The sequence below is a fragment of the Lithobates pipiens genome, unplaced genomic scaffold (assembly GCF_037356315.1).
Source record: "Lithobates pipiens isolate NorthernLeopardFrog02 unplaced genomic scaffold, aLitPip1_a1.2 Scaffold_13, whole genome shotgun sequence".
Taxonomy (NCBI): domain Eukaryota; kingdom Metazoa; phylum Chordata; class Amphibia; order Anura; family Ranidae; genus Lithobates; species Lithobates pipiens.
This window is the reverse complement of record NW_027507718.1, coordinates 314094846-314108369: the sequence shown is the minus strand read 5'-3', so window position 1 is coordinate 314108369 and position 13524 is coordinate 314094846. Positions and strand designations below refer to the sequence as shown.

At 41.7% G+C, this 13524-nt stretch overlaps 1 pseudogene; it reads left to right on the top strand.

Annotated features, from left to right (window-relative positions):
- Positions 1 to 8661: 8661 nt before the first annotated feature.
- Positions 8662 to 11138, top strand: LOC143975889 (small ribosomal subunit protein eS6 pseudogene; annotated as a pseudogene).
- Positions 11139 to 13524: the final 2386 nt, after the last annotated feature.

The window sequence follows — 13524 nt, the reverse complement described above, 5'->3', positions numbered from 1 at the left end:
CGGCTTCGCCGCTGTCATTGGTCGGAGCTGCGAGACGCCACCAGCAAGATGGATGCGGCGGACTACAGGGATCAGCGGCGACTTCGCTGGCTCCTGTGTCAGGTAAGTGACACATAATGAGCTACTATGCGATGCATAGTAGTCCATTATGCTTTACCTTTGCAGGGAAAAAAAAGAGGAAGTAAACCCATCAGGGTTTACTTCCTCTTTAAAAGATAATGGTTGGAGGCTGTAAAAATGTAGCTCAGCTGTGCATTTTTACTGCTCCAAAAACACAAGTGTACAGTAGCATCTCACAGTGCCTTGTGATCTTTAGGCCCCATGCACACATTTTTTACTGCTTCCAAGCACCCCTTCCTGTTATCCTATGTGTCTATGCACACATAAAATTTTTGAATTTTTTGTGGCAGGGGTGTTTACAAGCAGGAAAAAAAAAACATGGCCAATGCATCCAGGAGCAGCAGTTTTTTTGACCAAAAAAATGCTTGACGAATGCAAATGCTCCTAAACGCATGTTACCATTAGGCACGTTTACTGCTTGAGCGATAATTCATTTCATTGACCAGAATAACTTATTATTTTGGCCAATCAAATGAATGCCCAAGTGTTTTATGCCCGTAAACGCTTAGACACTTTTACAAGCGTCCGGCATTTTTTCTGGCAAAAGACTGCTGCCAAGAGGAGGGTCGTTTTTAAAGCATCCTGTGTGCATGAGGCCTTATAGCATTAGGATAATCATTCACACAGCACAGTAGGTGATCTATGGCACTTTCAAAGTGTGTCACATGCTGTTCGGTGCTGACTTTGCTATGGCTGTACAGACAGTGGTACAATCTGTAACACACAGTACAGCCATAAAGTAACAAAGTCAGCACACAACAGCAGATGACACACTCTGACAGAGCCATAGAGCACCTCCTGTGCCAATGATTATCCTATGCTGAGAATCATAAGGCACTGTGAGGATGTGGATGATTCTATTACAATGGGTGTTGTAACACCTCAACTCACCGTGTGCAGATGGTGATGCTGATATCCTCTGCTGCCGATGTTCACCTCAGTCACCTTACTGCTACTTCTCACGCGAAGAGACAGGAAGGAATCACTCCGCGGCGCCAGGGGGAAGGCACTACAGAGGACGCACTGGCCGGGACTTAAGCCAGCACGAGGAGCAGGCACGGAAGAGGCACCCGAAATACAAGAAATAGTTCCTCCCCTCCTGCCTCAGTGTTTCGCTGGAGGATTTTTTTTTTTAAATGACATATCTGTTCAGGTTGCGGGCCCCTCTGCTGGCCCGGCCCGGTATAGCAGGGCCAGTTGTACTGGCCTATCAGCGGCCCTGGGCATACAGGTAAATAGTCTGCAGGCGAAACTCTTTCCAGGATTCACAGAATGGGAATGGATGGGAAACAAGCACAGAGAGGAGAGTACATCCCTCGTGTACTAGTGTAGCAATTATTAAACCATCCTATATAAAAAAAATAAACAGTAATACACTCAAAAATTATTGCAGTAAATAAAAAGGTACCAACGGGTGACAAAGCCCTAAGTAGTTCCTGCCTCTCTATCATGTTTCTAGGTCATCTGGCCACTAGAGGAGCACTCACCAGCATTTCACACCTGATTGCTGCTGCCTATTGGGACCCAGGATGTTGCCACCCGCTGGCACCTTCCCATTAAAGTCACAGAAGATCACTTATGTGTAAAAATAAAGACCTCTTCAATAAAATAAGTTATCGTTGAAGTTCTAGGAGCATCAAATTAAAGAAAGCTTGCATTTGCTTTCACAAAAGATATTGTGATTTTACTCACAATGTGCATTCGTACTATTAGCTAGACTTTTTTGGAGAAAAAATGTCAGTGAGCTCTTTCAAAATGTCTTGCTCTTTTTGGCTCAGTAGCTGACTATCCATATCCACAGTGTTTGAAGAGAAATCTGCCTTTTTGTAAAAAGGAGAGGTTTATTTTTACAAAACATCTTACTCTTACAGACACATAAGCTAACAATTTATTTCTAAAAGTGTATTGTAAATTTTACTTGTTTAGGATAAAACAGAGTTTTTGTCTTACTATCAAAATACTTTACCATTTTAGGCCAAGTAGCTGACAATGTACTTTCAAAGGCACTGTTTCAATGGTTTCATATGTTAAGAAAAAAATTTAGGTTGGCATGTGGATACTATGTTGTAGTTTTAGAATCAAGATGTTCAGTTATTTCCAAACATACTTAGCTGCACTTCCTCAACCACTTTGAAACTGCACACACTCCCAAAAGTGTGGTAGACTTAGAAAGAAGTTTTGACTCAAAATTGACAATCCGCCCATCTGTGTGCTAGTCTGCCAGACTTTTGAAATGAACGGACTTGCCCACACATGGAGTAAAGTCCGTTCATTTTGAACGTAGCTCCAGGTAGACGGAACTAGCTCAGGAACTCAACCCATTCACCTGGTGAAAAAAGTGTACAGAAAAAAAACACAACAAAGTTTTTTTAAAACACTTTATTAGACAGCTCCAGTGGTCTTCTCTTCTTCCGTCTTCGGAGGTCTTCTTGATGGACTCCTCCGCTATCTTCTGCTCTTTTGCTAGCTCTTTTACTAGCGGAGGAGCCCAGATTTCTCCTTCGTCGCTGCCGCCGTCTGGGGGTCTCCTTCTGACTACGGGGGTCTTGTCCCGGTCTTCGGGTGTCTTGTCCCGCTCTTCGGTTCTTCTTGCTGGGCCTCCGCTTTCTTCTCCCAGCTCTTTTACTAGCATTGGCCCGGTCTTCTGTCATCGCCGCTGCCTTCTGCTTATTCCTATTCTTTGCTTTTTCTTCTTCTTCCGTCTTCCGATGTTGACACAATGCTCCAGCCATGATGCTGGGGACTCGTGTGGCAACTAATATAGGGACAAAGGGTGGGGTCACCGGGTGATGTCACATGGTGATCCCGCCATTTATGATGTCACAGTCCCAGCATCCTCCAGGGGTCCCGGATGCTGATAAGCCACCTTCCTGCAGATCCCGACAACCAACGGCCAGGGTTGTCGGGAAGAGGCCCTTGTCCTCATCAACATGGGGACAAGGTGCTTTGGGGTGGGGGGCCACAGGGCCCCACCTTCCCCAAAGCACCCCCCATGTTGAGGGCATACAACCTGGTACAGTTCAGGAGGGGGGCACTCGCTCATCCCCACCCCCTTTCCAGACCGTCCGGGCTGCGTACTCGGATAAGGGTCTGCTATGGACTTTGGGGGGACCCCCACGCTGTTTTTTCTGCATAGGGCTTCCCCTTTAAATCCATACCAGGTGATGGGGCTCGCAAGGTTTCAATCTCGCCGATGGAGGCGGCGACATTGACTTCCTGCACTAGTTCCATCTACCTGGAGCCATGTTCAAAATGAACGGACTTGGAGTTACACCAAAAAATATCCTTAAGGTGGTACCTTACCCCGTATCGACTGTCCAAATTTTCCTCTAATCACTCTAATTTGTGCTGGAGGGGCTGTGGGGGAGTGGGTACTCTCAAACATGTTCTCTGGTCCTGTAAAAGCTTGACCAGTTTCTGGAACAGTGTGTTCCGGTTGATATCCTCATTCTCCGGAATTATCTCTTCCTCCGAGCCAGGCCTAGCTCTACTAAATTTGGGAATAGAGACTTATCCTCCTCAGTACCGTACGGTTGTAACACACATTCTCTTGGCGGCCAGGTCCCTTATAACTCGAAAATGGAAGTCAGACCAGGTCCCTAATCTTTCAGAAGTACTTACCATAGTTAAAACTAACTGTGTATATGAAACCCTATTGCTACAAAGAGTGGGAAATGGTATGAAACGTATGGATAACTGGAAATTATGGAAACTTAAATATCATTGAGCTACCCCTGTATTAATGGTATACATTGTTATTATGCTTACACCACTAGGTCCATCTCTTTTTCCCTCTTTTTCCCTCATTTTCCCTCATTTTCCCTCATTTTCCCTCATTTTCCCCTTATCCCTTAACCTTCCCTTCCCCTTCCACCTCCTCTTTATGTCTCCTGAAGATTCTAATCTATTCCTCTCTTGATAGAGCTGTGAATGGATAGACAGTAGTTACTGAATGAGGTCTAGTTACAATATATACGATGATGGGTTGAAACTTCTGTGTTATCTTGAGACCTCAGAGGTTATATCACTATGCTTTTCTTTTTATTTCTTTTTTTTTGTATAAGTATATGATTGCACCGTATGTTATTGTTCACAGTGTAACTTCCTGTCATTTTGAAGTTGTGTATTCTTGTCTTTTTATTTCTGTCATGTGAAAATCTTTAATAAAAACAAATTTAAAAAAAAAAAAAAAAAAAAAATGAACGGACTTTACTCCGTATATGAGCAAGTCCGTTCATTTCAAAAGTCCGGTGGACTCCTGCCATAGTCGGGTTGTCCGCTAGACAGTCTGCTGGATAGTCCGATCGTGTGTACGTGGCATAATGCAACACTGTGTCTGTGTAAGGGTTATATAATCTACAAACGATGGTATATGTATTTTTTTAAATTGATAATTTCTGATGTACTGACTGCCTATCTCATTTATTGAGGCCCCAAAATACCAGGGCAAATACCTGCAAATTACCACTTTTTAGAAAGTAGATAGTCCAATGTATTTAGTTAGAAGCATAGTGAGTTTATAAAAATTGTATTTTGGGCACAATGTTGTCATTTAAACAAGTTATGTCTCACACGCAGCATATGCATACTTATAATTACACCCCAAAAAACATTCTGCTATGCCTTCCAAGCATGAAGATAAGACTCTTTCACAGCCTAGCCACACTAAGGGCCTCAAAATACAAGAAGCACATTTTAAAAGGGCAGAGGTAGCAGCAGTAAAAGCAGCCTCAGCCTAAACTCCATCCAGGCTACACTCCGACACATTTCACTCTGCCCACGGGGTGGGTGAGGCAAAATGCAGTAAGGGCAGCCTGAGCTAAGGCTGCTTTTACAACTGCTACCTCTGTTTTTTGTTGGATGTGGGGCACCTGGAATGATTCTTTCCCCCTGCTTGCCCCCAAGAATGCCATGTGAACAAAAGAGTTCCTGTGGTTTAAGGAGTTCAGTTGTCCACAAGGGTTGGCTAGAACTGGTGTCTCGCAGAAACATGGTCAGTGAAGATGGGTCAGTTCAGCACAGACAGAGACATAGTCAGAATATGAGCAAAGGATCAGTCCAGGCAACAGGCAGAAACATGGCAAATAAACAGGCAAATCAAGAACACTGATTGTGGCTACACTGGTCTGGCTACAGTGTGACTAGTGTGATGGTGATGTAATGGATGTGATTAAGGTATCACATAAAGTTATCATATAAGGTATTCGGTAGAATGCTAAAATGCCTATTTCAATATGTAATATTATGTCATTGCATAGCTTTCTAACCTTAACTCTACTTCAGATAGTTGCTAGCTCTCCCTCCCTCCCCCCCCCCCCACTATCTTGAAGCCAAACCACAAAAGAATTATAAAAAGACTGTGCCTCTTTTCCGAGAACTGCACCCAAGAAAGACATGACATCAACATGCAATGTCTCGAAGAAGAAAAAGAAGAAGTTACCAAAATACCCAATATAGCTATGATTAATTACTAAACTTGCTAAATCAGCTAAAAGCATACATACATACATTCGTTACAGTAATATGTCACAATAATATGTTTTGCATACATCTCGCCTTGCTTGTTTTTTTTATGTCTACCCGGTGTTATATAAACTGCAAGGAAAAAAGTAAATAAATCAGAAAGTAATTTTCAAACTGGACCAAAGGTGTCAGAGTGGTTACTTCAGCGCGTGCACACTATATATTCAATAATTTGATCAGGGGCAGATATAAAAATACCAGACCTTGGTTCTGGTTCTGATCCACAACAATTTAGCGCTCAAACGTGGGGCTGTGGGCTCTGTACCGGAGGATAGCCGATCGAGAAGGGACCGGGACAAGCCAATATGGAGACTGGATGGAGACTGATCACCTCTAAAAATGGTAAGACACTTTTGATATCTTGTATATCTAGTCTAATGTTTATCCTGTACCTGTGATTGGCTAATCTCTGTCTATATCAGCTCTCCACGGTCAGAAAAGAGACCGCACAATTATTATTATTTATTCTCCAGGAGGAGTTTAAACCACCCATAGCCTTTGAACCAGTGCTAATTATATCTACCGTCTGTTTTGTTCTGTTTTGTTTTGTTGATCGATCTTGTGTTTTGTGGTGGCTGTTGGGAATGAGGGATTGATTATATAGTCACGGATGAATTTGTTGACGTGGTTTAACCACTTGCTTACTGGGCACTTAAACCCCCCTCCTGCCCAGACCAATTTTGAGCTTTCAGCGCTAATGCACTTTGAATGACAATTGCACGTCCATACAACACTGTACCCAAATGAAATTTTTATCATTTTTTTCCCTCAAATAGAGCTTTCTTTTTATTTTTTGCTAAACAAACAAAAAAACTGCAAAAAAAAAATCATGTTTAATAGTTTGTTATAAAATTTTGCAAACAGGTCATTTTTCTCCTTCATTGAAGTGCGCTGATGAGGCGGCACTGGTGGGCACTGATAGGCTGCACTGGTGGGCACTGATAGGCTGCACTGGTGGGCACTGATAGGCATAGTTAAGGCGGCACTAATAGGCACAGATAAGGTGGCACCGATAGGCACAGATAAGGCAGTACTGATGGGCACAGATAAGGCGGCACTGATGGGCAAAGATGGACACAGATAAGATGGCATGGATGGGTGGCACTAAGGGGCACTGATAGGTACCACTGATAAATGGGACTGATGGGCACTGATAGGTGGCACTGATAGGTGGCTCTGATAGGTGGCACTGCTGGGCACTGATGGGCGGCACTGATGGGCACTGGTAGATGACACTGATGGGCACGGATATGTGGCACTGGGTTGCAGCACCGTTGTTGAGAATATAGAACTGAGTCTCTTGGTTATAAACCCTTATTCCTGGAGACCGCACACGTATTGGTGTTCAGATTAAATGTGCGTTACTCAGTCAAATTTGTTTGTGGTAAATCATTGAAAGTTATAGAAGCTGAATCTAGAATAAGAGGACAGGGAGACAAGAGGTGTCCCTTACAGGTTGACCTTGAACAACCAGAAGGACTTGAAGAGAAAAACAGAGTGAGAAATGTGGGCTTTGAGCTGGGACATGTAAGAGCTTTCAGGTGGGACTTGTAAATGAAAGTGAAATATTGAATTTCATCTTAAAGTGGTGCATTGAATATTAATTACTGTATTTCTTATCTGTTTATTAAATGTCTTGTTGAGAGTAATAAGTGGTCACATATTGCTCGGCTCGCTCCCCTACCTGTGGCTGCCTCGGGGGTGGACAGGGCCGTGACTGGTCTACGTTTTGGGAAGACACGTTTAAGGAGACTTGTGCGTCAGTCGAACACTGTAGATGTTCCTTTCTCTCTCTCCCTCTCTCTCTCTCTCTCTCTCTCTCTCTCTCTCTATCCTTTTGTCCTCATTAACTTGAGACTGTGATATAGTCTGAACCAGTACCAGGTGACGGATAGAGGAATTGTCGGACCCTTGAGTCCAGGATAGCCTTGTGACCCGTCTAAAAGCCTGAGCAGACACATATAAATATCCCAGTCCTCAAGACAGAACATAGCAAAGTAGCGTTATATATTGGAGGGTGGTCCGAATGAGGACAGGTGGCAGTCAGAGGGTTGTCGGACCCTTGTCATAAAACCGCCATACAAATCCTGAGCCTGGACACATAAACTTCCCGATAGCTAACGATGGGGCAGAAATTGGAGAGACCTAAGGAGGATAGTTTGGCTTGTGACTTAATATTAGAGTGAGAAGGAGAAGACGCTGTCAAAAAGAGAAAGAAATTGGCAAAAGTGTGTGGGGTTGATATGCCTTTGGACAGAGAGCTACAGGTAGATGAATGGTGTAATATTTTAAAACATAAAAAAGGTCTGTTGTCAGATCACAGACTTCTGCGAACAGCAGACGCTTGGTTCAAAGTTGCAAAAGCTATTCATGAAGAAGGGTTTACAGAACATGGAAAAAAAATCAAGATGGTTGTGTTGTATATGACTATAGAAAGCCAGAAAAGAGGAAGCTAGGTAGTCAGCCACTGCCCTATAATGGCGTCTGGTCCTTAGGAAGTAGACACTGTCCTTCGCCCTTCATCTACCGCCCTTCTGTTCTAGGTGACACCTCCCTTGCCATGCTCTGTCCTCCGGGACATATTACAATCAAAGTAGCATTTCAATTAATGTACTAAGGACTGTTTTAGTTGTAGTTGCCTATCCTTATGTTATTGAAGTTAAAAGGTGCTTTTTTTCTAATAACAACAATTGTAGCAAATGTGCTATATTTGTGCAAATGGTTTTAATTGTGTTTAAGCTGTATTAGCAATAATTGGGGATTTTAAAATGTTGATTTTTAACCAGATATAAGTTTTAAGAATATTATAATGGGGAAGTTATATATATTCTGGGCGTTATGCCAGGTGAATTGCGGTCAGTAAAAAAAAAAGGAAGTGATTTAAAGCTGCATAATTCTACGCACTAGAATCACACAAATGTTTACTGATTTGGGTATTAGCATGTTGAAAAAAGTACACAAGCACGCTGCATTTGTCTTAGGTCTGAAAGTGTCAATCCAAAAGGGTCTGCTCCTATCATGAAACTTCCCATGAAACAGGGAGTTCTCACCCACGGCCCTGTTTGTCTGCTATTAAGTAAGGGTTACTCCTGTTACCGCCCCGGGAGGACTGGCGAGCGCAAACGCAAGTCTGTGCGTGGCTGTATTGTAGATGCCAACTTAAGTGTGTTGAACTTGGTGATTGTGAGGAAAGGTGAGAAGGACATCCCTGGCCTCATAGACAATACTGTTCCACATTGTTTGGGTCCTAAAAGGGCAAGCAGAGTCCACAAGCTCTTCAAACTGTCCAAAGAAGATAATGTGTGTGCCAATATGTGGTTAGAAAGCTTCTTCCTAAGGAAGGGAAGAAGGCCAGGACTAAGGATCCCAAGATCCAGCATCTTGTAACACCTAGAGTTCTTCAACACAAGCGCAGACGTATTGCCCTGAAGAAGCAGCGCACTCAGAAGAATAAGGAGGAAGCATCAGAGTATGCCAAGCTCATTGCTGAGAAAACAAAGGAAGCAAAGGAGAAGCACCAGGAGCAGATTGGCAAGAGGCGTAGACTTTCATCACTGAGCCTATATATATATATTGTGGCAGAGCGAAGGCTCTGTCCCTATGAAATTGGAGGTAAAAGAGACACAGAGTTTGCATATCTGCGGACTGAAAGACTACAGAGTGTAGACAGAGTAGAGTTTAAATTCAGAAAACTGCTCCAGCTTTTGCTAGTTCCGGATGGGATTCTGTAGTTTGGAGATCCCTGAGAGTCATGGGTGGGACGGGATCTCCAACCCTGTGTCTGGGTCTTGAGGATAGCAAGCAGGGTGTGTGCCCAGCTGCACACAGCCCATATAACAAGGGGCTGGTGAGAGTAGAGTGTGGAGGATGGTGGAGTGTGAGCAGCTTGCTACTTGCTACTGCTGTTTGAAGACAAACCTGTGTTTGGAGAGTGGTCTGCCCTGTGGGAGACTGTAGCCCATGTAAGGGGGATTCTTTTCTCAGGGACTGGGAAAGGCTGGCCAGCCTTGAGAGTCAGGAAGACTACGGAAGCCAGTGAGTCCAGGGGGCTGGAAAGAATCGATAAGTCTGTTGGGAGCAAGCAGAGGAACTGCTGACAAGAGAGAGCCAGGTGGCTTGGTATGGTTTCATTTATGTGTGCTGAATGAAGTTAAACCCCTGCTTGGGATTCCTGGATGGACTGTTTTGTTTTCCCTTTAATAAACGTGGGCTACCAGGCCGTTAGTTATATGCCTGTCTGATGTGGACTCACTGCACAAAAAAATGCATCTAACCACTTGAGCTAAACACCCCAATGTCACAATATATATATATATATCTATATATATATAGATATATATATATATATACTTTTTATACATGTATTTTATTTTATATACTGTCACCAGAGTAGTGCAGTGTCACCATAGTGACAACTGTACTACTCTGCAAAGTTGATCGGGATTTACTTTTACACAGATTTCTTGTACAGTGATGATTTCTGTAAAAGCGATAATAACTGTTATGAATGACTTACGTTCATAACTCATTGTTTACTAATGTGATTGCTGTGATTGCTGTGTTTGACCATGTACCGAGTGATCACTGTGCCCAATCACATAGATTAAAATAGTAAACAACTGTCATAGCCATTCATGACAGTTGTTTACATGCGATCATGTGATCCCTGTGACTGGTCACAGCAATCACATGGTACCTGGGCCAATCACAGAGGCCCAGTACCAGCACCACATCACTAAAGTCCCCAGGGGGGTGTGAGGTATGAGAACAGGTGGATGTACCTGTATATCCACCTGGAATAACAGAGCACCCTACCACCCATTTATCTGCATTGGCTGGGTGGAAATAAGTTAAAGGGATTGTAAAGTAATTTTTTTTAAAATAACAAGCATGTTATACTTACCTCCACTGTGCAGCTCGTTTTGCACAGAGTGGCCCCGAACCTGCTCTTCTGGGGTCCCTCGGCAGCTGTCTCTGCTTCTTCCCGCAGGTACTTCTCATGTTCATGCGAGCTCCCTCGCATGGTGAGAAGCACCTTCAGGCGCATTCCCGTGATACAGCTGGTGGCTATAGCCACTCGCTGTATCACACGGCTCCGCCCCCGGCGCACCACGTCATTGAATGTGATTGACAGAAACGCGAGCCAATGGCTGCGCTGCTTTCAATCCATCCTCTCCAGCCAATCAGCAGCCAGGCTGAGTGGCCAAGAGGACAGCGGGGGCGAGCGTGGGACTTTCGAGGGATCAGGTAAGTAAAATTGGGGGACTGGGGGTGCCGGCAGTGTGAGATGTTTTTTCACCTTAATGCATAGAATGCATTAAGGTGAAAAAACATTTACCTTTACAACCCCTTTAAGAAAACCAAAGGTTTAATTGTACTGTCACAGTTTTTTTCATGTTTTTGTTTCTTTAGTAAATCAGCCTCAACCTATCACTGTTCTTTTTTCAACTTCCACAAAGAAGCCCATCCTAAACAAAATAAATAAGAATGTCTAATAACTTTTTTGCAGCTTTGTGAGATTAAATGTTTAATCTGGAAAGAGATTTGAGTAAAAAATCCCCAAAAGGTCTGCAGAGCAAATACTTAATTATTTAATGTTCCCTAGTGGGTTAATACTCTGCTAACTTTCATAATTGCCCCTACAATCAGGGAGTAAGTCAGAGCTGTACATTTTTACACTGACTGACACTATACAAAATAGGGCATTCTGCCTTGTCTATGCATTGGGACTGTTCCTGAAATAGCTGCCAGCATAGGCCCAGTTCGAACTGGTGTAAATGGGACCTAAGGCTCGATTCACACCTATGTATTTTTAGTGCTTTTTGCATTTTACAGATTTGCACTACAGAACATGTTTCATAGGAAACAATGTGAAATGGACTGTAGTGCAAATCTGCAAAATGCAAAAAGCACTAAAACTGCATAGGTGTGAATCCAGCCTAACTTTTATTGCATGCTAATCTCCGATCGAATCTGATGAGTTTACTAAAGTCACGAAAATTCCCAAAAATTGGAAGTGATGTGTTGTAATGCATTTCTAGTGCATTTTTGAACGATAGCTGTACTGATTAAATGAAAATTGTACGATCTGGCATCATACGAAAAACATTTCTGTGTATGTCCGATAGAATAATATCGGATGAACTATCCTGATCGGCTCTTGAAAGCTCTGTACGAACGATCCGATTGTCGTACGATTGCTTGGAAAGCGGTATTTTCCATAGGATTTTCTGATCGTTTGTACGGAGCATTAGAAAAGCACTTTGAAGAAACTAGTTTTGATGCATACTTTTTTCAGCTGGTTGATTAAATGGAGTTGTTTGGAAATAGTTTGGTGGTAAGACTTTTCTGCCTGTTTTATTAAACAGTGTTCAGCATGAAGATTAAACTGTAAGGCATTTAGTTCATCCCTATGAATAATTACATCTAGATTCTCCATAATGAAAGGTGACATTTATCACAATGTATCTCAACATGACCAAGATGATTATAAAACGGTTTTAAGTATGGAATCTCTAAGGAAACACTCTAAAATTATAATGTATTTACAGTTCTTTGATGAAACATTTTAATATGATTGGTTCAATTAATATTAATACACTGCAAGTGTGCTGAGAAGATCTTGGTATGTTAAATATTCCAGTATAGCAAAGACACAGAGTTTGTTCTAATGAATATTTCTAATTGGCGCACTTTATCATACACTAGAGTCACATTTTTTATGAGGTTGTTCAATTTGTTATATGTTCTCAACACTGAGTGCCATAATTATGTAACGGACCAGGAATGCTGATAATTATTTACTAGAATGGTATTACAGAATCTTTACATATTTTATCACAAGAAAAATCAAATGATAAAAATAAACACCGTATGTGCAAAAATATCTAGATATATGTATAGTGATTTTGTATTTTCTGCACACAAATAAAAAAAGATATGATTTTTTTTATGCTATTATATTTACTGTGCATATTTTAAAATGTAATTGACTTCCAGGAGCTTTTTTGAGGATTATGAAAAGATTATTCATCTTGAAATGCAAATAGTTATGTTTCTATCATTTGCCAATTTGTGGAAAAAATAAATAATATATATATATATATATATATATATATATATATATATATATATATATATATATATATATATATATATATATATATATACACTTTATATATGATTTATACATCATTTATATTATAAAGATATAATGTATTGAAACCCAAAAACAACATTTAAAGTACTTAAGTAGGTCTGCTGTCATGTGACTCTCTGCAGCATCTCTTTTGCTGGTGAAGACCAATGATCCAGCGTTGCATTTCAGAACTGCTGTCTATCAGTCTCATTGCTGCCTTTCATTTTGACATCATTGTACAGCTGATATTTTTTGCAGCCTTTGGGGATCCTGCCACTCATCCAGACAATAGGGTTGATTTACTATATGCAAAAAGACTGTGCACTTTGCAAAGTGCAGTTTTATATTTCAATCATTTTTATTGAAGTTAGAAGTAATACAGGAAACAAAAAACAAAAATAAGTAAAGCAAAAGAGAAATACAGCACTGACATTGCATGTAGTAGCCTTCTAGTCCACAGTAGATGCATTCAATAGCCAACAAATTATAGGATTGAATATAACAATAAGACATAACAATAGATATAGAAAATATCAGGCCTCAGGGACTAGCCTCAATCCAGACACCCCAAATGGGATCTCACTGTGCCCAGGGTTGAGGACAATCTCCTATCAACATGTATGTAGAAAAATAGTAGTAAGAGTTATCCCTGAGGTTGTAACTAAACCGGTCAAATCACATAAAACTGACTTTAAGGGCCGGTTCACACAGCAGGCGAGGCGAGGCGTCTCCGACTTGCCTCG